This window comes from Ranitomeya variabilis, chromosome 4 (assembly GCF_051348905.1).
Source record: "Ranitomeya variabilis isolate aRanVar5 chromosome 4, aRanVar5.hap1, whole genome shotgun sequence".
In the NCBI taxonomy this organism is placed as follows: Eukaryota; Metazoa; Chordata; class Amphibia; order Anura; family Dendrobatidae; genus Ranitomeya; species Ranitomeya variabilis.
In genome coordinates this window covers 315,626,376-315,654,051 of record NC_135235.1, presented here as the reverse complement: position 1 = coordinate 315,654,051, position 27,676 = coordinate 315,626,376, and the positions used below count along the sequence as shown (strand labels likewise).

At 33.0% G+C, this 27,676-nt stretch overlaps 12 non-coding genes across 12 annotated transcripts; all 12 read right to left on the bottom strand.

The window, feature by feature from the left end:
* Positions 1-1,122: 1,122 nt before the first annotated feature.
* Positions 1,123-1,195, bottom strand: TRNAF-GAA (transfer RNA phenylalanine (anticodon GAA)). Its single transcript has one exon. It is a non-coding gene; the product is annotated as a tRNA-Phe (tRNA).
* Positions 1,196-2,093: 898 nt separating this feature from the next.
* Positions 2,094-2,176, bottom strand: TRNAL-CAG (transfer RNA leucine (anticodon CAG)). The gene has a single exon. It is a non-coding gene; the product is annotated as a tRNA-Leu (tRNA).
* A 2,004-nt stretch (positions 2,177-4,180) lies between these two features.
* On the bottom strand, positions 4,181-4,263 carry TRNAL-CAG (transfer RNA leucine (anticodon CAG)). Its single transcript has one exon. It is a non-coding gene; the product is annotated as a tRNA-Leu (tRNA).
* A 3,921-nt stretch (positions 4,264-8,184) lies between these two features.
* TRNAL-CAG (transfer RNA leucine (anticodon CAG)) lies at positions 8,185-8,267 on the bottom strand. Its single transcript has one exon. It is a non-coding gene; the product is annotated as a tRNA-Leu (tRNA).
* Positions 8,268-9,312: 1,045 nt separating this feature from the next.
* TRNAF-GAA (transfer RNA phenylalanine (anticodon GAA)) lies at positions 9,313-9,385 on the bottom strand. The gene has a single exon. It is a non-coding gene; the product is annotated as a tRNA-Phe (tRNA).
* Positions 9,386-12,775: 3,390 nt separating this feature from the next.
* TRNAL-CAG (transfer RNA leucine (anticodon CAG)) lies at positions 12,776-12,858 on the bottom strand. Its single transcript has one exon. It is a non-coding gene; the product is annotated as a tRNA-Leu (tRNA).
* Positions 12,859-13,903: 1,045 nt separating this feature from the next.
* TRNAF-GAA (transfer RNA phenylalanine (anticodon GAA)) lies at positions 13,904-13,976 on the bottom strand. The gene has a single exon. It is a non-coding gene; the product is annotated as a tRNA-Phe (tRNA).
* A 3,390-nt stretch (positions 13,977-17,366) lies between these two features.
* Positions 17,367-17,449, bottom strand: TRNAL-CAG (transfer RNA leucine (anticodon CAG)). The gene has a single exon. It is a non-coding gene; the product is annotated as a tRNA-Leu (tRNA).
* Positions 17,450-18,494: 1,045 nt separating this feature from the next.
* TRNAF-GAA (transfer RNA phenylalanine (anticodon GAA)) lies at positions 18,495-18,567 on the bottom strand. The gene has a single exon. It is a non-coding gene; the product is annotated as a tRNA-Phe (tRNA).
* A 3,390-nt stretch (positions 18,568-21,957) lies between these two features.
* Positions 21,958-22,040, bottom strand: TRNAL-CAG (transfer RNA leucine (anticodon CAG)). The gene has a single exon. It is a non-coding gene; the product is annotated as a tRNA-Leu (tRNA).
* A 3,872-nt stretch (positions 22,041-25,912) lies between these two features.
* Positions 25,913-25,985, bottom strand: TRNAF-GAA (transfer RNA phenylalanine (anticodon GAA)). Its single transcript has one exon. It is a non-coding gene; the product is annotated as a tRNA-Phe (tRNA).
* A 1,473-nt stretch (positions 25,986-27,458) lies between these two features.
* On the bottom strand, positions 27,459-27,531 carry TRNAF-GAA (transfer RNA phenylalanine (anticodon GAA)). The gene has a single exon. It is a non-coding gene; the product is annotated as a tRNA-Phe (tRNA).
* Positions 27,532-27,676: the final 145 nt, after the last annotated feature.

Below are 27,676 nucleotides of genomic sequence, written 5' to 3'. Positions count from 1 at the left end.
GAAGTGGGATTTGAACCCATGCCTCCAAGAGAGACTGTGACCTTAACGCAGCGACTTAGACCGCTCGGCCATCCTGACTTCTTGTGGATTCTGTGCCTTAACTCTTTCCAAGTTAGTCAGAAGATATATGACCAGTAATTGTCATTGAAAATTATTTTAAAATATTTATTATTACAGCTTTTATTTCAATACATTTGTTTAAACTATTAGTTATCAAGCCTATTTTGAGCTAAATGGCCAAGCCCCATTTTAAAAAAATATGACTTTTATCCCTGTATGCAGTAATAACTCTGGAATGCTTCTACATATCCCCGTAATTCTGAAAGTGTTTTTTGTGACACATTGTACTTTACATTAACTGTAAATTTAGGTCAATATATTTTTAGTTTTTTCTGTGAAAATATCTAAATTTTGTTTAAAATTTTGAAATATTAGTCATTTTTATTCTTTGACTGCTTATATCCTTAAACCAACTTGTCGCACCACACAAAAATGTAAATAAATAGCATTTTTCATATGTGTACTTTTGGTCAGCATTCACTTTCAAACCTCCTTTTATTTTGTTAGGATGTTAGAAATGTTAGATTTCTCACAAAATGCGATGATGCACCATATTTCTTCAGAATCTACTGTTTGGCCACACAGCAGGGCTTTGAAAATAAGAGCGCTATTTGGATTTTGGAATGCAGATTTTGCAAGAATAGTTTGCAGGTAAAATTTGCAGAGTACCAAAAGTACCAAAACAGCAGAAACCCCCCCAAAGTGACCCCATTTTAGAAATTACTTCTCACAATGAATTCATATACACCACAGCATTTCATAGTCAAACATACATGGTTGAAATCATTCAGCTAGTGTCTGATACATGCTTTCTTTATCAGCTATCAGGTTCCCTTTAAATCCTCTTACAGCTAAGTGAAATGGAAATAAACAAAACAGAGGAAAAATTACAAAAAAATAATAATTTGCTCAAATGGAAAAGTTCCCATTTCTCATCTTTTTAACATTTTATTTTCTGTAGATAGTTAAGATTTTTAGGCCTTTTACATTTTCTTTAAATAATCAGTCCACGTGCTTTGTTTATTTTCTCCTTAAAATGTAAAGAATCAAGAAAAATGATGTTGCCGAAACCCGGGATCGAACCAGGGACCTTTAGATCTTCAGTCTAACGCTCTCCCATCTGAGCTATTTCGGCCAAACACAAACGACTTTAGGAGTGCTAGACACTTGGCAAATGTCAAGCGAAACCCCTGAAAGTAGATATTTTTATTTTTGCTTTGACTGGTTTTTGCAGCATGATTTCTATTTGAAACTCCTGCTATTTTGTTGTACATATTTAATAACTTTCATTAACTCTTTGTGAATGAGTAGAAAAAAAACAGCAATTTTGACAGAGATTTTTTTACATTTTCAATTTGACTCCATTCATCAGGTTCATTCAAACCCTGTGTTTGTGAGACAGGTGATGGTTGCACATAAAAGACAATGTGCATATATAATGTTACATCAAGTTTTATTTGTTATTAAATGCAAATAATTGGAGCAAAAAAGGAGACAACAATTTAGAGAAAATATTTTAATGATTGTTAACTTTCAATGTGAAAACATTTGTCCCAAAATGTGCTGAAACTTAGATGTCAGTATCGCATGTGCATTTCAGACTTTAAAACTATGATTACCTGCTTTTTAAGCTTTTGTTTATTAAGTATTTTTATGGTCTATTGATGAATGAGGTAATCAAATATGAAATTAGACTTACCGGCAATTCAGTTTATAGAAATCTCCCAGAACAGCCCCATAGGATGTGGAGTCTCCGCCCTAATAGGGAAAGAGAACACAAAGAGTTGAAATAGTCCCGCCCCATTGACCGCCGGCAGTATTTTTATAGTGCCAAGACAGCTAACATATGCACATAAAAACTATTTCACGGTCCTAGAGTTCCGTTTATAGACGACAATTTCAGATTCACCCCAAAGACTCCCAGGTAGTGGTAACTTTGGGATCGGATTTTTTAAGGCCCATTGCTAAGTTTGGTTTGATCCCCATCTAATCAATAATTGACTGAGAATCTGTATAGTTTCATGAAAAGGTGATGTCAGAAGTGGGATTTGAACCCACGCCTCCAAGAGAGACTGCGTCCTGAACGCAGTGCCTTAGACCGCTCGGCCATCCTGACTTCTTGTGGATTCTGTGCCTTAACTCTTTCCAAGTTAGTCAGCAGAAATATGACCAGTAATTGTCATTGAAAATTATTTTCAAATATTTAATATTACAGTTTTTATTTCAATACATTTGTTTAAACTATTAGTTATCAAGCCTATTTTGAGCTAAATGGCCAAGCCCCATTTTAAAAAAAATATGACTTTTATCACTGTATGCAGTAATAACTCTGGAATGCTTCTACATATCCCCGTAATTCTGAAAGTGTTTTTTGTGACACATTGTACTTTACATTAACTGTAAATTTAGGTCAATATATTTTTTGTTTTTTTCTGTGAAAATATCTAAATTTTGTTTAAAATTTTGAAATATTAGTCATTTTTATTCTTTGACTGCTTATATCCTTAAACCAACTTGTCGCACCACACAAAAATGTAAATAAATAGCATTTTTCATATGTGTACTTTTGGTCAGCATTCACTTTCAAACCTCCTTTTATTTTGTTAGGATGTTAGAAATGTTAGATTTCTCACAAAATGCGATGATGCACCATATTTCTTCAGAATCTACTGTTTGGCCACACAGCAGGGCTTTGAAAATAAGAGCGCTATTTGGATTTTGGAATGCAGATTTTGCAAGAATAGTTTGCAGGTAAAATTTGCAGAGTACCAAAAGTACCAAAACAGCAGAAACCCCCCCAAAGTGACCCCATTTTAGAAATTACTTCTCACAATGAATTCATATACACCACAGCATTTCATAGTCAAACATACATGGTTGAAATCATTCAGCTAGTGTCTGATACATGCTTTCTTTATCAGCTATCAGGTTCCCTTTAAATCCTCTTACAGCTAAGTGAAATGGAAATAAACAAAACAGAGGAAAAATTACAAAAAAATAATAATTTGCTCAAATGGAAAAGTTCCCATTTCTCATCTTTTTAACATTTTATTTTCTGTAGATAGTTAAGATTTTTAGGCCTTTTACATTTTCTTTAAATAATCAGTCCACGTGCTTTGTTTATTTTCTCCTTAAAATGTAAAGAATCAAGAAAAATGATGTTACCGAAACCCGGGACCTTTAGATCTTCAGTCTAACGCTCTCCCATCTGAGCTATTTCGGCCAAACACAAACAACTTTAGGAGTGCTAGACACTTGGCAAATGTCAAGCGAAACCCCTGAAAGTAGATATTTTTATTTTTGCTTTGACTGGTTTTTGCAGCATGATTTCTATTTGAAACTCCTGCTATTTTGTTGTACATATTTAATAACTTTCATTAACTCTTTGTGAATGAGTAGAAAAAAACAGCAATTTTGACAGAGATTTTTTTACATTTTCAATTTGACTCCATTCATCAGGTTCATTCAAACCCTGTGTTTGTGAGACAGGTGATGGTTGCACATAAAAGACAATGTGCATGCATAATGTTACATCAAGTTTTATTTGTTATTAAATGCAAATAATTGGAGCAAAAAAGGAGACAACAATTTAGAGAAAATATTTTAATGATTGTTAACTTTCAATGTGAAAACATTTGTCCCAAAATGTGCTGAAACTTAGATGTCAGTATCGCATGTGCATTTCAGACTTTAAAACTATGATTACCTGCTTTTTAAGCTTTTGTTTATTAAGTATTTTTATGGTCTATTGATGAATGAGGTAATCAAATATGAAATTAGACTTACCGGCAATTCAGTTTATAGAAATCTCCCAGAACAGCCCCATAGGATGTGGAGTCTCCGCCCTAATAGGGAAAGAGAACACAAAGAGTTGAAATAGTCCCGCCCCATTGACCGCCGGCAGTATTTTTATAGTGCCAAGACAGCTAACATATGCACATAAAAACTATTTCACGGTCCTAGAGTTCCGTTTATAGACGACAATTTCAGATTCACCCCAAAGACTCCCAGGTAGTGGTAACTTTGGGATCGGATTTTTTAAGGCCCATTGCTAAGTTTGGTTTGATCCCCATCTAATCAATAATTGACTGAGAATCTGTATAGTTTCATGAAAAGGTGATGTCAGAAGTGGGATTTGAACCCACGCCTCCAAGAGAGACTGCGACCTGAACGCAGCGCCTTAGACCGCTCGGCCATCCTGACTTCTTGTGGATTCTGTGCCTTAACTCTTTCCAAGTTAGTCAGAAGAAATATGACCAGTAATTGTCATTGAAAATTATTTTAAAATATTTAATATTACAGTTTTTATTTCAATACATTTGTTTAAACTATTAGTTATCAAGCCTATTTTGAGCTAAATGGCCAAGCCCCATTTTAAAAAAATATGACTTTTATCACTGTATGCAGTAATAACTCTGGAATGCTTCTACATATCCCCGTAATTCTGAAAGTGTTTTTTGTGACACATTGTACTTTACATTAACTGTAAATTTAGGTCAATATATTTTTAGTTTTTTTCTGTGAAAATATCTAAATTTTGTTTAAAATTTTGAAATATTAGTCATTTTTATTCTTTGACTGCTTATATCCTTAAACCAACTTGTTGCACCACACAAAAATGTAAATAAATAGCATTTTTCATATGTGTACTTTTTGTCAGCATTCACTTTCAAACCTCCTTTTATTTTGTTAGGATGTTAGAAATGTTAGATTTCTCACAAAATGCGGTGATGCACCATATTTCTTCAGAATCTACTGTTTGGCCACACAGCAGGGCTTTGAAAATAAGAGCGCTATTTGGATTTTGGAATGCAGATTTTGCAAGAATAGTTTGCAGGTAAAATTTGCAGAGTACCAAAAGTACCAAAACAGCAGAAACCCCCCCAAAGTGACCCCATTTTAGAAATTACTTCTCACAATGAATTCATATACACCACAGCATTTCATAGTCAAACATACATGGTTGAAATCATTCAGCTAGTGTCTGATACATGCTTTCTTTATCAGCTATCAGGTTCCCTTTAAATCCTCTTACAGCTAAGTGAAATGGAAATAAACAAAACAGAGGAAAAATTACAAAAAAATAATAATTTGCTCAAATGGAAAAGTTCCCATTTCTCATCTTTTTAACATTTTATTTTCTGTAGATAGTTAAGATTTTTAGGCCTTTTACATTTTCTTTAAATAATCAGTCCACGTGCTTTGTTTATTTTCTCCTTAAAATGTAAAGAATCAAGAAAAATGATGTTGCCGAAACCCGGGATCGAACCAGGGACCTTGAGATCTTCAGTCTAACGCTCTCCCATCTGAGCTATTTCAGCCAAACACAAACAACTTTAGGAGTGCTAGACACTTGGCAAATGTCAAGCGAAACCCCTGAAAGTAGATATTTTTATTTTTGCTTTGACTGGTTTTTGCAGCATGATTTCTATTTGAAACTCCTGCTATTTTGTTGTACATATTTAATAACTTTCATTAACACTCTTTGTGAATGAGTAGAAAAAAACAGCAATTTTGACAGAGATTTTTTTACATTTTCAATTTGACTCCATTCATCAGGTTCATTCAAACCCTGTGTTTGTGAGACAGGTGATGGTTGCACATAAAAGACAATGTGCATGCATAATGTTACATCAAGTTTTATTTGTTATTAAATGCAAATAATTGGAGCAAAAAAGGAGACAACAATTTAGAGAAAATATTTTAATGATTGTTAACTTTCAATGTGAAAACATTTGTCCCAAAATGTGCTGAAACTTAGATGTCAGTATCGCATGTGCATTTCAGACTTTAAAACTATGATTACCTACTTTTTAAGCTTTTGTTTACAGCAGAAACCCCCCCAAAGTGACCCCATTTTAGAAATTACTTCTCACAATGAATTCATATACACCACAGCATTTCATAGTCAAACATACATGGTTGAAATCATTCAGCTAGTGTCTGATACATGCTTTCTTTATCAGCTATCAGGTTCCCTTTAAATCCTCTTACAGCTAAGTGAAATGGAAATAAACAAAACAGAGGAAAAATTACAAAAAAATAATAATTTGCTCAAATGGAAAAGTTCCCATTTCTCATCTTTTTAACATTTTATTTTCTGTAGATAGTTAAGATTTTTAGGCCTTTTACATTTTCTTTAAATAATCAGTCCACGTGCTTTGTTTATTTTCTCCTTAAAATGTAAAGAATCAAGAAAAATGATGTTGCCGAAACCCGGGATCGAACCAGGGACCTTGAGATCTTCAGTCTAACGCTCTCCCATCTGAGCTATTTCAGCCAAACACAAACAACTTTAGGAGTGCTAGACACTTGGCAAATGTCAAGCGAAACCCCTGAAAGTAGATATTTTTATTTTTGCTTTGACTGGTTTTTGCAGCATGATTTCTATTTGAAACTCCTGCTATTTTGTTGTACATATTTAATAACTTTCATTAACACTCTTTGTGAATGAGTAGAAAAAAACAGCAATTTTGACAGAGATTTTTTTACATTTTCAATTTGACTCCATTCATCAGGTTCATTCAAACCCTGTGTTTGTGAGACAGGTGATGGTTGCACATAAAAGACAATGTGCATGCATAATGTTACATCAAGTTTTATTTGTTATTAAATGCAAATAATTGGAGCAAAAAAGGAGACAACAATTTAGAGAAAATATTTTAATGATTGTTAACTTTCAATGTGAAAACATTTGTCCCAAAATGTGCTGAAACTTAGATGTCAGTATCGCATGTGCATTTCAGACTTTAAAACTATGATTACCTACTTTTTAAGCTTTTGTTTACAGCAGAAACCCCCCCAAAGTGACCCCATTTTAGAAATTACTTCTCACAATGAATTCATATACACCACAGCATTTCATAGTCAAACATACATGGTTGAAATCATTCAGCTAGTGTCTGATACATGCTTTCTTTATCAGCTATCAGGTTCCCTTTAAATCCTCTTACAGCTAAGTGAAATGGAAATAAACAAAACAGAGGAAAAATTACAAAAAAATAATAATTTGCTCAAATGGAAAAGTTCCCATTTCTCATCTTTTTAACATTTTATTTTCTGTAGATAGTTAAGATTTTTAGGCCTTTTACATTTTCTTTAAATAATCAGTCCACGTGCTTTGTTTATTTTCTCCTTAAAATGTAAAGAATCAAGAAAAATGATGTTACCGAAACCCGGGACCTTTAGATCTTCAGTCTAACGCTCTCCCATCTGAGCTATTTCGGCCAAACACAAACAACTTTAGGAGTGCTAGACACTTGGCAAATGTCAAGCGAAACCCCTGAAAGTAGATATTTTTATTTTTGCTTTGACTGGTTTTTGCAGCATGATTTCTATTTGAAACTCCTGCTATTTTGTTGTACATATTTAATAACTTTCATTAACTCTTTGTGAATGAGTAGAAAAAAACAGCAATTTTGACAGAGATTTTTTTACATTTTCAATTTGACTCCATTCATCAGGTTCATTCAAACCCTGTGTTTGTGAGACAGGTGATGGTTGCACATAAAAGACAATGTGCATGCATAATGTTACATCAAGTTTTATTTGTTATTAAATGCAAATAATTGGAGCAAAAAAGGAGACAACAATTTAGAGAAAATATTTTAATGATTGTTAACTTTCAATGTGAAAACATTTGTCCCAAAATGTGCTGAAACTTAGATGTCAGTATCGCATGTGCATTTCAGACTTTAAAACTATGATTACCTGCTTTTTAAGCTTTTGTTTATTAAGTATTTTTATGGTCTATTGATGAATGAGGTAATCAAATATGAAATTAGACTTACCGGCAATTCAGTTTATAGAAATCTCCCAGAACAGCCCCATAGGATGTGGAGTCTCCGCCCTAATAGGGAAAGAGAACACAAAGAGTTGAAATAGTCCCGCCCCATTGACCGCCGGCAGTATTTTTATAGTGCCAAGACAGCTAACATATGCACATAAAAACTATTTCACGGTCCTAGAGTTCCGTTTATAGACGACAATTTCAGATTCACCCCAAAGACTCCCAGGTAGTGGTAACTTTGGGATCGGATTTTTTAAGGCCCATTGCTAAGTTTGGTTTGATCCCCATCTAATCAATAATTGACTGAGAATCTGTATAGTTTCATGAAAAGGTGATGTCAGAAGTGGGATTTGAACCCACGCCTCCAAGAGAGACTGCGACCTGAACGCAGCGCCTTAGACCGCTCGGCCATCCTGACTTCTTGTGGATTCTGTGCCTTAACTCTTTCCAAGTTAGTCAGAAGAAATATGACCAGTAATTGTCATTGAAAATTATTTTAAAATATTTAATATTACAGTTTTTATTTCAATACATTTGTTTAAACTATTAGTTATCAAGCCTATTTTGAGCTAAATGGCCAAGCCCCATTTTAAAAAAATATGACTTTTATCACTGTATGCAGTAATAACTCTGGAATGCTTCTACATATCCCCGTAATTCTGAAAGTGTTTTTTGTGACACATTGTACTTTACATTAACTGTAAATTTAGGTCAATATATTTTTAGTTTTTTTCTGTGAAAATATCTACATTTTGTTTAAAATTTTGAAATATTAGTCATTTTTATTCTTTGACTGCTTATATCCTTAAACCAACTTGTTGCACCACACAAAAATGTAAATAAATAGCATTTTTCATATGTGTACTTTTTGTCAGCATTCACTTTCAAACCTCCTTTTATTTTGTTAGGATGTTAGAAATGTTAGATTTCTCACAAAATGCGGTGATGCACCATATTTCTTCAGAATCTACTGTTTGGCCACACAGCAGGGCTTTGAAAATAAGAGCGCTATTTGGATTTTGGAATGCAGATTTTGCAAGAATAGTTTGCAGGTAAAATTTGCAGAGTACCAAAAGTACCAAAACAGCAGAAACCCCCCCAAAGTGACCCCATTTTAGAAATTACTTCTCACAATGAATTCATATACACCACAGCATTTCATAGTCAAACATACATGGTTGAAATCATTCAGCTAGTGTCTGATACATGCTTTCTTTATCAGCTATCAGGTTCCCTTTAAATCCTCTTACAGCTAAGTGAAATGGAAATAAACAAAACAGAGGAAAAATTACAAAAAAATAATAATTTGCTCAAATGGAAAAGTTCCCATTTCTCATCTTTTTAACATTTTATTTTCTGTAGATAGTTAAGATTTTTAGGCCTTTTACATTTTCTTTAAATAATCAGTCCACGTGCTTTGTTTATTTTCTCCTTAAAATGTAAAGAATCAAGAAAAATGATGTTGCCGAAACCCGGGATCGAACCAGGGACCTTTAGATCTTCAGTCTAACGCTCTCCCATCTGAGCTATTTCGGCCAAACACAAACAACTTTAGGAGTGCTAGACACTTGGCAAATGTCAAGCGAAACCCCTGAAAGTAGATATTTTTATTTTTGCTTTGACTGGTTTTTGCAGCATGATTTCTATTTGAAACTCCTGCTATTTTGTTGTACATATTTAATAACTTTCATTAACTCTTTGTGAATGAGTAGAAAAAAACAGCAATTTTGACAGAGATTTTTTTACATTTTCAATTTGACTCCATTCATCAGGTTCATTCAAACCCTGTGTTTGTGAGACAGGTGATGGTTGCACATAAAAGACAATGTGCATGCATAATGTTACATCAAGTTTTATTTGTTATTAAATGCAAATAATTGGAGCAAAAAAGGAGACAACAATTTAGAGAAAATATTTTCATGATTGTTAACTTTCAATGTGAAAACATTTGTCCCAAAATGTGCTGAAACTTAGATGTCAGTATCGCATGTGCATTTCAGACTTTAAAACTATGATTACCTGCTTTTTAAGCTTTTGTTTATTAAGTATTTTTATGGTTTATTGATGAATGAGGTAATCAAATATGATTACCTCATTATGAAAGCCTATTTTGAGCTAAATGGCCAAGCCCCATTTTAAAAAAATATGACTTTTATCACTGTATGCAGTAATAACTCTGGAATGCTTCTACATATCCCCGTAATTCTGAAAGTATTTTTTGTGACACATTGTACTTTACATTAACTGTAAATTTAGGTCAATATATTTTTAGTTTTTTTCTGTGAAAATATCTAAATTTTGTTTAAAATTTTGAAATATTAGTCATTTTTATTCTTTGACTGCTTATATCCTTAAACCAACTTGTTGCACCACACAAAAATGTAAATAAATAGCATTTTTCATATGTGTACTTTTTGTCAGCATTCACTTTCAAACCTCCTTTTATTTTGTTAGGATGTTAGAAATGTTAGATTTCTCACAAAATGCGGTGATGCACCATATTTCTTCAGAATCTACTGTTTGGCCACACAGCAGGGCTTTGAAAATAAGAGCGCTATTTGGATTTTGGAATGCAGATTTTGCAAGAATAGTTTGCAGGTAAAATTTGCAGAGTACCAAAAGTACCAAAACAGCAGAAACCCCCCCAAAGTGACCCCATTTTAGAAATTACTTCTCACAATGAATTCATATACACCACAGCATTTCATAGTCAAACATACATGGTTGAAATCATTCAGCTAGTGTCTGATACATGCTTTCTTTATCAGCTATCAGGTTCCCTTTAAATCCTCTTACAGCTAAGTGAAATGGAAATAAACAAAACAGAGGAAAAATTACAAAAAAATAATAATTTGCTCAAATGGAAAAGTTCCCATTTCTCATCTTTTTAACATTTTATTTTCTGTAGATAGTTAAGATTTTTAGGCCTTTTACATTTTCTTTAAATAATCAGTCCACGTGCTTTGTTTATTTTCTCCTTAAAATGTAAAGAATCAAGAAAAATGATGTTGCCGAAACCCGGGATCGAACCAGGGACCTTGAGATCTTCAGTCTAACGCTCTCCCATCTGAGCTATTTCAGCCAAACACAAACAACTTTAGGAGTGCTAGACACTTGGCAAATGTCAAGCGAAACCCCTGAAAGTAGATATTTTTATTTTTGCTTTGACTGGTTTTTGCAGCATGATTTCTATTTGAAACTCCTGCTATTTTGTTGTACATATTTAATAACTTTCATTAACACTCTTTGTGAATGAGTAGAAAAAAACAGCAATTTTGACAGAGATTTTTTTACATTTTCAATTTGACTCCATTCATCAGGTTCATTCAAACCCTGTGTTTGTGAGACAGGTGATGGTTGCACATAAAAGACAATGTGCATGCATAATGTTACATCAAGTTTTATTTGTTATTAAATGCAAATAATTGGAGCAAAAAAGGAGACAACAATTTAGAGAAAATATTTTAATGATTGTTAACTTTCAATGTGAAAACATTTGTCCCAAAATGTGCTGAAACTTAGATGTCAGTATCGCATGTGCATTTCAGACTTTAAAACTATGATTACCTACTTTTTAAGCTTTTGTTTACAGCAGAAACCCCCCCAAAGTGACCCCATTTTAGAAATTACTTCTCACAATGAATTCATATACACCACAGCATTTCATAGTCAAACATACATGGTTGAAATCATTCAGCTAGTGTCTGATACATGCTTTCTTTATCAGCTATCAGGTTCCCTTTAAATCCTCTTACAGCTAAGTGAAATGGAAATAAACAAAACAGAGGAAAAATTACAAAAAAATAATAATTTGCTCAAATGGAAAAGTTCCCATTTCTCATCTTTTTAACATTTTATTTTCTGTAGATAGTTAAGATTTTTAGGCCTTTTACATTTTCTTTAAATAATCAGTCCACGTGCTTTGTTTATTTTCTCCTTAAAATGTAAAGAATCAAGAAAAATGATGTTACCGAAACCCGGGACCTTTAGATCTTCAGTCTAACGCTCTCCCATCTGAGCTATTTCGGCCAAACACAAACAACTTTAGGAGTGCTAGACACTTGGCAAATGTCAAGCGAAACCCCTGAAAGTAGATATTTTTATTTTTGCTTTGACTGGTTTTTGCAGCATGATTTCTATTTGAAACTCCTGCTATTTTGTTGTACATATTTAATAACTTTCATTAACTCTTTGTGAATGAGTAGAAAAAAACAGCAATTTTGACAGAGATTTTTTTACATTTTCAATTTGACTCCATTCATCAGGTTCATTCAAACCCTGTGTTTGTGAGACAGGTGATGGTTGCACATAAAAGACAATGTGCATGCATAATGTTACATCAAGTTTTATTTGTTATTAAATGCAAATAATTGGAGCAAAAAAGGAGACAACAATTTAGAGAAAATATTTTAATGATTGTTAACTTTCAATGTGAAAACATTTGTCCCAAAATGTGCTGAAACTTAGATGTCAGTATCGCATGTGCATTTCAGACTTTAAAACTATGATTACCTGCTTTTTAAGCTTTTGTTTATTAAGTATTTTTATGGTCTATTGATGAATGAGGTAATCAAATATGAAATTAGACTTACCGGCAATTCAGTTTATAGAAATCTCCCAGAACAGCCCCATAGGATGTGGAGTCTCCGCCCTAATAGGGAAAGAGAACACAAAGAGTTGAAATAGTCCCGCCCCATTGACCGCCGGCAGTATTTTTATAGTGCCAAGACAGCTAACATATGCACATAAAAACTATTTCACGGTCCTAGAGTTCCGTTTATAGACGACAATTTCAGATTCACCCCAAAGACTCCCAGGTAGTGGTAACTTTGGGATCGGATTTTTTAAGGCCCATTGCTAAGTTTGGTTTGATCCCCATCTAATCAATAATTGACTGAGAATCTGTATAGTTTCATGAAAAGGTGATGTCAGAAGTGGGATTTGAACCCACGCCTCCAAGAGAGACTGCGACCTGAACGCAGCGCCTTAGACCGCTCGGCCATCCTGACTTCTTGTGGATTCTGTGCCTTAACTCTTTCCAAGTTAGTCAGAAGAAATATGACCAGTAATTGTCATTGAAAATTATTTTAAAATATTTAATATTACAGTTTTTATTTCAATACATTTGTTTAAACTATTAGTTATCAAGCCTATTTTGAGCTAAATGGCCAAGCCCCATTTTAAAAAAATATGACTTTTATCACTGTATGCAGTAATAACTCTGGAATGCTTCTACATATCCCCGTAATTCTGAAAGTGTTTTTTGTGACACATTGTACTTTACATTAACTGTAAATTTAGGTCAATATATTTTTAGTTTTTTTCTGTGAAAATATCTACATTTTGTTTAAAATTTTGAAATATTAGTCATTTTTATTCTTTGACTGCTTATATCCTTAAACCAACTTGTTGCACCACACAAAAATGTAAATAAATAGCATTTTTCATATGTGTACTTTTTGTCAGCATTCACTTTCAAACCTCCTTTTATTTTGTTAGGATGTTAGAAATGTTAGATTTCTCACAAAATGCGGTGATGCACCATATTTCTTCAGAATCTACTGTTTGGCCACACAGCAGGGCTTTGAAAATAAGAGCGCTATTTGGATTTTGGAATGCAGATTTTGCAAGAATAGTTTGCAGGTAAAATTTGCAGAGTACCAAAAGTACCAAAACAGCAGAAACCCCCCCAAAGTGACCCCATTTTAGAAATTACTTCTCACAATGAATTCATATACACCACAGCATTTCATAGTCAAACATACATGGTTGAAATCATTCAGCTAGTGTCTGATACATGCTTTCTTTATCAGCTATCAGGTTCCCTTTAAATCCTCTTACAGCTAAGTGAAATGGAAATAAACAAAACAGAGGAAAAATTACAAAAAAATAATAATTTGCTCAAATGGAAAAGTTCCCATTTCTCATCTTTTTAACATTTTATTTTCTGTAGATAGTTAAGATTTTTAGGCCTTTTACATTTTCTTTAAATAATCAGTCCACGTGCTTTGTTTATTTTCTCCTTAAAATGTAAAGAATCAAGAAAAATGATGTTGCCGAAACCCGGGATCGAACCAGGGACCTTTAGATCTTCAGTCTAACGCTCTCCCATCTGAGCTATTTCGGCCAAACACAAACAACTTTAGGAGTGCTAGACACTTGGCAAATGTCAAGCGAAACCCCTGAAAGTAGATATTTTTATTTTTGCTTTGACTGGTTTTTGCAGCATGATTTCTATTTGAAACTCCTGCTATTTTGTTGTACATATTTAATAACTTTCATTAACTCTTTGTGAATGAGTAGAAAAAAACAGCAATTTTGACAGAGATTTTTTTACATTTTCAATTTGACTCCATTCATCAGGTTCATTCAAACCCTGTGTTTGTGAGACAGGTGATGGTTGCACATAAAAGACAATGTGCATGCATAATGTTACATCAAGTTTTATTTGTTATTAAATGCAAATAATTGGAGCAAAAAAGGAGACAACAATTTAGAGAAAATATTTTCATGATTGTTAACTTTCAATGTGAAAACATTTGTCCCAAAATGTGCTGAAACTTAGATGTCAGTATCGCATGTGCATTTCAGACTTTAAAACTATGATTACCTGCTTTTTAAGCTTTTGTTTATTAAGTATTTTTATGGTTTATTGATGAATGAGGTAATCAAATATGATTACCTCATTATGAAAGCCTATTTTGAGCTAAATGGCCAAGCCCCATTTTAAAAAAATATGACTTTTATCACTGTATGCAGTAATAACTCTGGAATGCTTCTACATATCCCCGTAATTCTGAAAGTATTTTTTGTGACACATTGTACTTTACATTAACTGTAAATTTAGGTCAATATATTTTTAGTTTTTTTCTGTGAAAATATCTAAATTTTGTTTAAAATTTTGAAATATTAGTCATTTTTATTCTTTGACTGCTTATATCCTTAAACCAACTTGTTGCACCACACAAAAATGTAAATAAATAGCATTTTTCATATGTGTACTTTTTGTCAGCATTCACTTTCAAACCTCCTTTTATTTTGTTAGGATGTTAGAAATGTTAGATTTCTCACAAAATGCGGTGATGCACCATATTTCTTCAGAATCTACTGTTTGGCCACACAGCAGGGCTTTGAAAATAAGAGCGCTATTTGGATTTTGGAATGCAGATTTTGCAAGAATAGTTTGCAGGTAAAATTTGCAGAGTACCAAAAGTACCAAAACAGCAGAAACCCCCCCAAAGTGACCCCATTTTAGAAATTACTTCTCACAATGAATTCATATACACCACAGCATTTCATAGTCAAACATACATGGTTGAAATCATTCAGCTAGTGTCTGATACATGCTTTCTTTATCAGCTATCAGGTTCCCTTTAAATCCTCTTACAGCTAAGTGAAATGGAAATAAACAAAACAGAGGAAAAATTACAAAAAAATAATAATTTGCTCAAATGGAAAAGTTCCCATTTCTCATCTTTTTAACATTTTATTTTCTGTAGATAGTTAAGATTTTTAGGCCTTTTACATTTTCTTTAAATAATCAGTCCACGTGCTTTGTTTATTTTCTCCTTAAAATGTAAAGAATCAAGAAAAATGATGTTGCCGAAACCCGGGATCGAACCAGGGACCTTGAGATCTTCAGTCTAACGCTCTCCCATCTGAGCTATTTCAGCCAAACACAAACAACTTTAGGAGTGCTAGACACTTGGCAAATGTCAAGCGAAACCCCTGAAAGTAGATATTTTTATTTTTGCTTTGACTGGTTTTTGCAGCATGATTTCTATTTGAAACTCCTGCTATTTTGTTGTACATATTTAATAACTTTCATTAACACTCTTTGTGAATGAGTAGAAAAAAACAGCAATTTTGACAGAGATTTTTTTACATTTTCAATTTGACTCCATTCATCAGGTTCATTCAAACCCTGTGTTTGTGAGACAGGTGATGGTTGCACATAAAAGACAATGTGCATGCATAATGTTACATCAAGTTTTATTTGTTATTAAATGCAAATAATTGGAGCAAAAAAGGAGACAACAATTTAGAGAAAATATTTTAATGATTGTTAACTTTCAATGTGAAAACATTTGTCCCAAAATGTGCTGAAACTTAGATGTCAGTATCGCATGTGCATTTCAGACTTTAAAACTATGATTACCTACTTTTTAAGCTTTTGTTTACAGCAGAAACCCCCCCAAAGTGACCCCATTTTAGAAATTACTTCTCACAATGAATTCATATACACCACAGCATTTCATAGTCAAACATACATGGTTGAAATCATTCAGCTAGTGTCTGATACATGCTTTCTTTATCAGCTATCAGGTTCCCTTTAAATCCTCTTACAGCTAAGTGAAATGGAAATAAACAAAACAGAGGAAAAATTACAAAAAAATAATAATTTGCTCAAATGGAAAAGTTCCCATTTCTCATCTTTTTAACATTTTATTTTCTGTAGATAGTTAAGATTTTTAGGCCTTTTACATTTTCTTTAAATAATCAGTCCACGTGCTTTGTTTATTTTCTCCTTAAAATGTAAAGAATCAAGAAAAATGATGTTACCGAAACCCGGGACCTTTAGATCTTCAGTCTAACGCTCTCCCATCTGAGCTATTTCGGCCAAACACAAACAACTTTAGGAGTGCTAGACACTTGGCAAATGTCAAGCGAAACCCCTGAAAGTAGATATTTTTATTTTTGCTTTGACTGGTTTTTGCAGCATGATTTCTATTTGAAACTCCTGCTATTTTGTTGTACATATTTAATAACTTTCATTAACTCTTTGTGAATGAGTAGAAAAAAACAGCAATTTTGACAGAGATTTTTTTACATTTTCAATTTGACTCCATTCATCAGGTTCATTCAAACCCTGTGTTTGTGAGACAGGTGATGGTTGCACATAAAAGACAATGTGCATGCATAATGTTACATCAAGTTTTATTTGTTATTAAATGCAAATAATTGGAGCAAAAAAGGAGACAACAATTTAGAGAAAATATTTTAATGATTGTTAACTTTCAATGTGAAAACATTTGTCCCAAAATGTGCTGAAACTTAGATGTCAGTATTGCATGTGCATTTCAGACTTTAAAACTATGATTACCTGCTTTTTAAGCTTTTGTTTATTAAGTATTTTTATGGTCTATTGATGAATGAGGTAATCAAATATGAAATTAGACTTACCGGCAATTCAGTTTATAGAAATCTCCCAGAACAGCCCCATAGGATGTGGAGTCTCCGCCCTAATAGGGAAAGAGAACACAAAGAGTTGAAATAGTCCCGCCCCATTGACCGCCGGCAGTATTTTTATAGTGCCAAGACAGCTAACATATGCACATAAAAACTATTTCACGGTCCTAGAGTTCCGTTTATAGACGACAATTTCAGATTCACCCCAAAGACTCCCAGGTAGTGGTAACTTTGGGATCGGATTTTTTAAGGCCCATTGCTAAGTTTGGTTTGATCCCCATCTAATCAATAATTGACTGAGAATCTGTATAGTTTCATGAAAAGGTGATGTCAGAAGTGGGATTTGAACCCACGCCTCCAAGAGAGACTGCGACCTGAACGCAGCGCCTTAGACCGCTCGGCCATCCTGACTTCTTGTGGATTCTGTGCCTTAACTCTTTCCAAGTTAGTCAGAAGAAATATGACCAGTAATTGTCATTGAAAATTATTTTAAAATATTTAATATTACAGTTTTTATTTCAATACATTTGTTTAAACTATTAGTTATCAAGCCTATTTTGAGCTAAATGGCCAAGCCCCATTTTAAAAAAATATGACTTTTATCACTGTATGCAGTAATAACTCTGGAATGCTTCTACATATCCCCGTAATTCTGAAAGTGTTTTTTGTGACACATTGTACTTTACATTAACTGTAAATTTAGGTCAATATATTTTTAGTTTTTTTCTGTGAAAATATCTACATTTTGTTTAAAATTTTGAAATATTAGTCATTTTTATTCTTTGACTGCTTATATCCTTAAACCAACTTGTTGCACCACACAAAAATGTAAATAAATAGCATTTTTCATATGTGTACTTTTTGTCAGCATTCACTTTCAAACCTCCTTTTATTTTGTTAGGATGTTAGAAATGTTAGATTTCTCACAAAATGCGGTGATGCACCATATTTCTTCAGAATCTACTGTTTGGCCACACAGCAGGGCTTTGAAAATAAGAGCGCTATTTGGATTTTGGAATGCAGATTTTGCAAGAATAGTTTGCAGGTAAAATTTGCAGAGTACCAAAAGTACCAAAACAGCAGAAACCCCCCCAAAGTGACCCCATTTTAGAAATTACTTCTCACAATGAATTCATATACACCACAGCATTTCATAGTCAAACATACATGGTTGAAATCATTCAGCTAGTGTCTGATACATGCTTTCTTTATCAGCTATCAGGTTCCCTTTAAATCCTCTTACAGCTAAGTGAAATGGAAATAAACAAAACAGAGGAAAAATTACAAAAAAATAATAATTTGCTCAAATGGAAAAGTTCCCATTTCTCATCTTTTTAACATTTTATTTTCTGTAGATAGTTAAGATTTTTAGGCCTTTTACATTTTCTTTAAATAATCAGTCCACGTGCTTTGTTTATTTTCTCCTTAAAATGTAAAGAATCAAGAAAAATGATGTTGCCGAAACCCGGGATCGAACCAGGGACCTTTAGATCTTCAGTCTAACGCTCTCCCATCTGAGCTATTTCGGCCAAACACAAACAACTTTAGGAGTGCTAGACACTTGGCAAATGTCAAGCGAAACCCCTGAAAGTAGATATTTTTATTTTTGCTTTGACTGGTTTTTGCAGCATGATTTCTATTTGAAACTCCTGCTATTTTGTTGTACATATTTAATAACTTTCATTAACTCTTTGTGAATGAGTAGAAAAAAACAGCAATTTTGACAGAGATTTTTTTACATTTTCAATTTGACTCCATTCATCAGGTTCATTCAAACCCTGTGTTTGTGAGACAGGTGATGGTTGCACATAAAAGACAATGTGCATGCATAATGTTACATCAAGTTTTATTTGTTATTAAATGCAAATAATTGGAGCAAAAAAGGAGACAACAATTTAGAGAAAATATTTTCATGATTGTTAACTTTCAATGTGAAAACATTTGTCCCAAAATGTGCTGAAACTTAGATGTCAGTATCGCATGTGCATTTCAGACTTTAAAACTATGATTACCTGCTTTTTAAGCTTTTGTTTATTAAGTATTTTTATGGTTTATTGATGAATGAGGTAATCAAATATGATTACCTCATTATGAAAGCCTATTTTGAGCTAAATGGCCAAGCCCCATTTTAAAAAAATATGACTTTTATCACTGTATGCAGTAATAACTCTGGAATGCTTCTACATATCCCCGTAATTCTGAAAGTATTTTTTGTGACACATTGTACTTTACATTAACTGTAAATTTAGGTCAATATATTTTTAGTTTTTTTCTGTGAAAATATCTAAATTTTGTTTAAAATTTTGAAACATTAGTCATTTTTATTCTTTGACTGCTTATATCCTTAAACCAACTTGTTGCACCACACAAAAATGTAAATAAATAGCATTTTTCATATGTGTACTTTTTGTCAGCATTCACTTTCAAACCTCCTTTTATTTTGTTAGGATGTTAGAAATGTTAGATTTCTCACAAAATGCGGTGATGCACCATATTTCTTCAGAATCTACTGTTTGGCCACACAGCAGGGCTTTGAAAATAAGAGCGCTATTTGGATTTTGGAATGCAGATTTTGCAAGAATAGTTTGCAGGTAAAATTTGCAGAGTACCAAAAGTACCAAAACAGCAGAAACCCCCCCAAAGTGACCCCATTTTAGAAATTACTTCTCACAATGAATTCATATACACCACAGCATTTCATAGTCAAACATACATGGTTGAAATCATTCAGCTAGTGTCTGATACATGCTTTCTTTATCAGCTATCAGGTTCCCTTTAAATCCTCTTACAGCTAAGTGAAATGGAAATAAACAAAACAGAGGAAAAATTACAAAAAAATAATAATTTGCTCAAATGGAAAAGTTCCCATTTCTCATCTTTTTAACATTTTATTTTCTGTAGATAGTTAAGATTTTTAGGCCTTTTACATTTTCTTTAAATAATCAGTCCACGTGCTTTGTTTATTTTCTCCTTAAAATGTAAAGAATCAAGAAAAATGATGTTGCCGAAACCCGGGATCGAACCAGGGACCTTGAGATCTTCAGTCTAACGCTCTCCCATCTGAGCTATTTCAGCCAAACACTAACAACTTTAGGAGTGCTAGACACTTGGCAAATGTCAAGCGAAACCCCTGAAAGTAGATATTTTTATTTTTGCTTTGACTGGTTTTTGCAGCATGATTTCTATTTGAAACTCCTGCTATTTTGTTGTACATATTTAATAACTTTCATTAACACTCTTTGTGAATGAGTAGAAAAAAACAGCAATTTTGACAGAGATTTTTTTACATTTTCAATTTGACTCCATTCATCAGGTTCATTCAAACCCTGTGTTTGTGAGACAGGTGATGGTTGCACATAAAAGACAATGTGCATGCATAATGTTACATCAAGTTTTATTTGTTATTAAATGCAAATAATTGGAGCAAAAAAGGAGACAACAATTTAGAGAAAATATTTTAATGATTGTTAACTTTCAATGTGAAAACATTTGTCCCAAAATGTGCTGAAACTTAGATGTCAGTATTGCATGTGCATTTCAGACTTTAAAACTATGATTACCTGCTTTTTAAGCTTTTGTTTACAGCAGAAACCCCCCCAAAGTGACCCCATTTTAGAAATTACTTCTCACAATGAATTCATATACACCACAGCATTTCATAGTCAAACATACATGGTTGAAATCATTCAGCTAGTGTCTGATACATGCTTTCTTTATCAGCTATCAGGTTCCCTTTAAATCCTCTTACAGCTAAGTGAAATGGAAATAAACAAAACAGAGGAAAAATTACAAAAAAATAATAATTTGCTCAAATGGAAAAGTTCCCATTTCTCATCTTTTTAACATTTTATTTTCTGTAGATAGTTAAGATTTTTAGGCCTTTTACATTTTCTTTAAATAATCAGTCCACGTGCTTTGTTTATTTTCTCCTTAAAATGTAAAGAATCAAGAAAAATGATGTTACCGAAACCCGGGACCTTTAGATCTTCAGTCTAACGCTCTCCCATCTGAGCTATTTCGGCCAAACACAAACAACTTTAGGAGTGCTAGACACTTGGCAAATGTCAAGCGAAACCCCTGAAAGTAGATATTTTTATTTTTGCTTTGACTGGTTTTTGCAGCATGATTTCTATTTGAAACTCCTGCTATTTTGTTGTACATATTTAATAACTTTCATTAACTCTTTGTGAATGAGTAGAAAAAAACAGCAATTTTGACAGAGATTTTTTTACATTTTCAATTTGACTCCATTCATCAGGTTCATTCAAACCCTGTGTTTGTGAGACAGGTGATGGTTGCACATAAAAGACAATGTGCATGCATAATGTTACATCAAGTTTTATTTGTTATTAAATGCAAATAATTGGAGCAAAAAAGGAGACAACAATTTAGAGAAAATATTTTAATGATTGTTAACTTTCAATGTGAAAACATTTGTCCCAAAATGTGCTGAAACTTAGATGTCAGTATTGCATGTGCATTTCAGACTTTAAAACTATGATTACCTGCTTTTTAAGCTTTTGTTTATTAAGTATTTTTATGGTCTATTGATGAATGAGGTAATCAAATATGAAATTAGACTTACCGGCAATTCAGTTTATAGAAATCTCCCAGAACAGCCCCATAGGATGTGGAGTCTCCGCCCTAATAGGGAAAGAGAACACAAAGAGTTGAAATAGTCCCGCCCCATTGACCGCCGGCAGTATTTTTATAGTGCCAAGACAGCTAACATATGCACATAAAAACTATTTCACGGTCCTAGAGTTCCGTTTATAGACGACAATTTCAGATTCACCCCAAAGACTCCCAGGTAGTGGTAACTTTGGGATCGGATTTTTTAAGGCCCATTGCTAAGTTTGGTTTGATCCCCATCTAATCAATAATTGACTGAGAATCTGTATAGTTTCATGAAAAGGTGATGTCAGAAGTGGGATTTGAACCCACGCCTCCAAGAGAGACTGCGACCTGAACGCAGCGCCTTAGACCGCTCGGCCATCCTGACTTCTTGTGGATTCTGTGCCTTAACTCTTTCCAAGTTAGTCAGAAGAAATATGACCAGTAATTGTCATTGAAAATTATTTTAAAATATTTAATATTACAGTTTTTATTTCAATACATTTGTTTAAACTATTAGTTATCAAGCCTATTTTGAGCTAAATGGCCAAGCCCCATTTTAAAAAAATATGACTTTTATCACTGTATGCAGTAATAACTCTGGAATGCTTCTACATATCCCCGTAATTCTGAAAGTGTTTTTTGTGACACATTGTACTTTACATTAACTGTAAATTTAGGTCAATATATTTTTAGTTTTTTTCTGTGAAAATATCTACATTTTGTTTAAAATTTTGAAATATTAGTCATTTTTATTCTTTGACTGCTTATATCCTTAAACCAACTTGTTGCACCACACAAAAATGTAAATAAATAGCATTTTTCATATGTGTACTTTTTGTCAGCATTCACTTTCAAACCTCCTTTTATTTTGTTAGGATGTTAGAAATGTTAGATTTCTCACAAAATGCGGTGATGCACCATATTTCTTCAGAATCTACTGTTTGGCCACACAGCAGGGCTTTGAAAATAAGAGCGCTATTTGGATTTTGGAATGCAGATTTTGCAAGAATAGTTTGCAGGTAAAATTTGCAGAGTACCAAAAGTACCAAAACAGCAGAAACCCCCCCAAAGTGACCCCATTTTAGAAATTACTTCTCACAATGAATTCATATACACCACAGCATTTCATAGTCAAACATACATGGTTGAAATCATTCAGCTAGTGTCTGATACATGCTTTCTTTATCAGCTATCAGGTTCCCTTTAAATCCTCTTACAGCTAAGTGAAATGGAAATAAACAAAACAGAGGAAAAATTACAAAAAAATAATAATTTGCTCAAATGGAAAAGTTCCCATTTCTCATCTTTTTAACATTTTATTTTCTGTAGATAGTTAAGATTTTTAGGCCTTTTACATTTTCTTTAAATAATCAGTCCACGTGCTTTGTTTATTTTCTCCTTAAAATGTAAAGAATCAAGAAAAATGATGTTACCGAAACCCGGGACCTTTAGATCTTCAGTCTAACGCTCTCCCATCTGAGCTATTTCGGCCAAACACAAACAACTTTAGGAGTGCTAGACACTTGGCAAATGTCAAGCGAAACCCCTGAAAGTAGATATTTTTATTTTTGCTTTGACTGGTTTTTGCAGCATGATTTCTATTTGAAACTCCTGCTATTTTGTTGTACATATTTAATAACTTTCATTAACTCTTTGTGAATGAGTAGAAAAAAACAGCAATTTTGACAGAGATTTTTTTACATTTTCAATTTGACTCCATTCATCAGGTTCATTCAAACCCTGTGTTTGTGAGACAGGTGATGGTTGCACATAAAAGACAATGTGCATGCATAATGTTACATCAAGTTTTATTTGTTATTAAATGCAAATAATTGGAGCAAAAAAGGAGACAACAATTTAGAGAAAATATTTTCATGATTGTTAACTTTCAATGTGAAAACATTTGTCCCAAAATGTGCTGAAACTTAGATGTCAGTATCGCATGTGCATTTCAGACTTTAAAACTATGATTACCTGCTTTTTAAGCTTTTGTTTATTAAGTATTTTTATGGTTTATTGATGAATGAGGTAATCAAATATGATTACCTCATTATGAAAGCCTATTTTGAGCTAAATGGCCAAGCCCCATTTTAAAAAAATATGACTTTTATCACTGTATGCAGTAATAACTCTGGAATGCTTCTACATATCCCCGTAATTCTGAAAGTATTTTTTGTGACACATTGTACTTTACATTAACTGTAAATTTAGGTCAATATATTTTTAGTTTTTTTCTGTGAAAATATCTAAATTTTGTTTAAAATTTTGAAATATTAGTCATTTTTATTCTTTGACTGCTTATATCCTTAAACCAACTTGTTGCACCACACAAAAATGTAAATAAATAGCATTTTTCATATGTGTACTTTTTGTCAGCATTCACTTTCAAACCTCCTTTTATTTTGTTAGGATGTTAGAAATGTTAGATTTCTCACAAAATGCGGTGATGCACCATATTTCTTCAGAATCTACTGTTTGGCCACACAGCAGGGCTTTGAAAATAAGAGCGCTATTTGGATTTTGGAATGCAGATTTTGCAAGAATAGTTTGCAGGTAAAATTTGCAGAGTACCAAAAGTACCAAAACAGCAGAAACCCCCCCAAAGTGACCCCATTTTAGAAATTACTTCTCACAATGAATTCATATACACCACAGCATTTCATAGTCAAACATACATGGTTGAAATCATTCAGCTAGTGTCTGATACATGCTTTCTTTATCAGCTATCAGGTTCCCTTTAAATCCTCTTACAGCTAAGTGAAATGGAAATAAACAAAACAGAGGAAAAATTACAAAAAAATAATAATTTGCTCAAATGGAAAAGTTCCCATTTCTCATCTTTTTAACATTTTATTTTCTGTAGATAGTTAAGATTTTTAGGCCTTTTACATTTTCTTTAAATAATCAGTCCACGTGCTTTGTTTATTTTCTCCTTAAAATGTAAAGAATCAAGAAAAATGATGTTGCAGAAACCCGGGATCGAACCAGGGATCTTCAGTCTAACGCTCTCCCATCTGAGCTATTTCGGCCAAACACAAACAACTTTAGGAGTGCTAGACACTTGGCAAATGTCAAGCGAAACCCCTGAAAGTAGATATTTTTATTTTTGCTTTGACTGGTTTTTGCAGCATGATTTCTATTTGAAACTCCTGCTATTTTGTTGTACATATTTAATAACTTTCATTAACTCTTTGTGAATGAGTAGAAAAAAACAGCAATTTTGACAGAGATTTTTTTACATTTTCAATTTGACTCCATTCATCAGGTTCATTCAAACCCTGTGTTTGTGAGACAGGTGATGGTTGCACATAAAAGACAATGTGCATGCATAATGTTACATCAAGTTTTATTTGTTATTAAATGCAAATAATTGGAGCAAAAAAGGAGACAACAATTTAGAGAAAATATTTTAATGATTGTTAACTTTCAATGTGAAAACATTTGTCCCAAAATGTGCTGAAACTTAGATGTCAGTATTGCATGTGCATTTCAGACTTTAAAACTATGATTACCTGCTTTTTAAGCTTTTGTTTATTAAGTATTTTTATGGTCTATTGATGAATGAGGTAATCAAATATGAAATTAGACTTACCGGCAATTCAGTTTATAGAAATCTCCCAGAACAGCCCCATAGGATGTGGAGTCTCCGCCCTAATAGGGAAAGAGAACACAAAGAGTTGAAATAGTCCCGCCCCATTGACCGCCGGCAGTATTTTTATAGTGCCAAGACAGCTAACATATGCACATAAAAACTATTTCACGGTCCTAGAGTTCCGTTTATAGACGACAATTTCAGATTCACCCCAAAGACTCCCAGGTAGTGGAGTGGTAACTTTGGGATCGGATTTTTTAAGGCCCATTGCTAAGTTTGGTTTGATCCCCATCTAATCAATAATTGACTGAGAATCTGTATAGTTTCATGAAAAGGTGATGTCAGAAGTGGGATTTGAACCCACGCCTCCAAGAGAGACTGTGAAATCATTCAGCTAGTGTCTGATACATGCTTTCTTTATCAGCTATCAGGTTCCCTTTAAATCCTCTTACAGCTAAGTGAAATGGAAATAAACAAAACAGAGGAAAAATTACAAAAAAATAATAATTTGCTCAAATGGAAAAGTTCCCATTTCTCATCTTTTTAACATTTTATTTTCTGTAGATAGTTAAGATTTTTAGGCCTTTTACATTTTCTTTAAATAATCAGTCCACGTGCTTTGTCTATTTTCTCCTTAAAATGTAAAGAATCAAGAAAAATGATGTTGCCGAAACCCAGGATCGAACCAGGGACCTTTAGATCTTCAGTCTAACGCTCTCCCATCTGAGCTATTTCGGCCAAACACAAACAACTTTAGGAGTGCTAGACACTTGGCAAATGTCAAGCGAAACCCCTGAAAGTAGATATTTTTATTTTTGCTTTGACTGGTTTTTGCAGCATGATTTCTATTTGAAACTCCTGCTATTTTGTTGTACATATTTAATAACTTTCATTAACTCTTTGTGAATGAGTAGAAAAAAACAGCAATTTTGACAGAGATTTTTTTACATTTTCAATTTGACTCCATTCATCAGGTTCATTCAAACCCTGTGTTTGTGAGACAGGTGATGGTTGCACATAAAAGACAATGTGCATGCATAATGTTACATCAAGTTTTATTTGTTATTAAATGCAAATAATTGGAGCAAAAAAGGAGACAACAATTTAGAGAAAATATTTTCATGATTGTTAACTTTCAATGTGAAAACATTTGTCCCAAAATGTGCTGAAACTTAGATGTCAGTATCGCATGTGCATTTCAGACTTTAAAACTATGATTACCTGCTTTTTAAGCTTTTGTTTATTAAGTATTTTTATGGTTTATTGATGAATGAGGTAATCAAATATGATTACCTCATTATGAAAGCCTATTTTGAGCTAAATGGCCAAGCCCCATTTTAAAAAAATATGACTTTTATCACTGTATGCAGTAATAACTCTGGAATGCTTCTACATATCCCCGTAATTCTGAAAGTATTTTTTGTGACACATTGTACTTTACATTAACTGTAAATTTAGGTCAATATATTTTTAGTTTTTTTCTGTGAAAATATCTAAATTTTGTTTAAAATTTTGAAATATTAGTCATTTTTATTCTTTGACTGCTTATATCCTTAAACCAACTTGTTGCACCACACAAAAATGTAAATAAATAGCATTTTTCATATGTGTACTTTTTGTCAGCATTCACTTTCAAACCTCCTTTTATTTTGTTAGGATGTTAGAAATGTTAGATTTCTCACAAAATGCGGTGATGCACCATATTTCTTCAGAATCTACTGTTTGGCCACACAGCAGGGCTTTGAAAATAAGAGCGCTATTTGGATTTTGGAATGCAGATTTTGCAAGAATAGTTTGCAGGTAAAATTTGCAGAGTACCAAAAGTACCAAAACAGCAGAAACCCCCCCAAAGTGACCCCATTTTAGAAATTACTTCTCACAATGAATTCATATACACCACAGCATTTCATAGTCAAACATACATGGTTGAAATCATTCAGCTAGTGTCTGATACATGCTTTCTTTATCAGCTATCAGGTTCCCTTTAAATCCTCTTACAGCTAAGTGAAATGGAAATAAACAAAACAGAGGAAAAATTACAAAAAAATAATAATTTGCTCAAATGGAAAAGTTCCCATTTCTCATCTTTTTAACATTTTATTTTCTGTAGATAGTTAAGATTTTTAGGCCTTTTACATTTTCTTTAAATAATCAGTCCACGTGCTTTGTTTATTTTCTCCTTAAAATGTAAAGAATCAAGAAAAATGATGTTGCCGAAACCCAGGATCGAACCAGGGACCTTTAGATCTTCAGTCTAACGCTCTCCCATCTGAGCTATTTCGGCCAAACACAAACAACTTTAGGAGTGCTAGACACTTGGCAAATGTCAAGCGAAACCCCTGAAAGTAGATATTTTTATTTTTGCTTTGACTGGTTTTTGCAGCATGATTTCTATTTGAAACTCCTGCTATTTTGTTGTACATATTTAA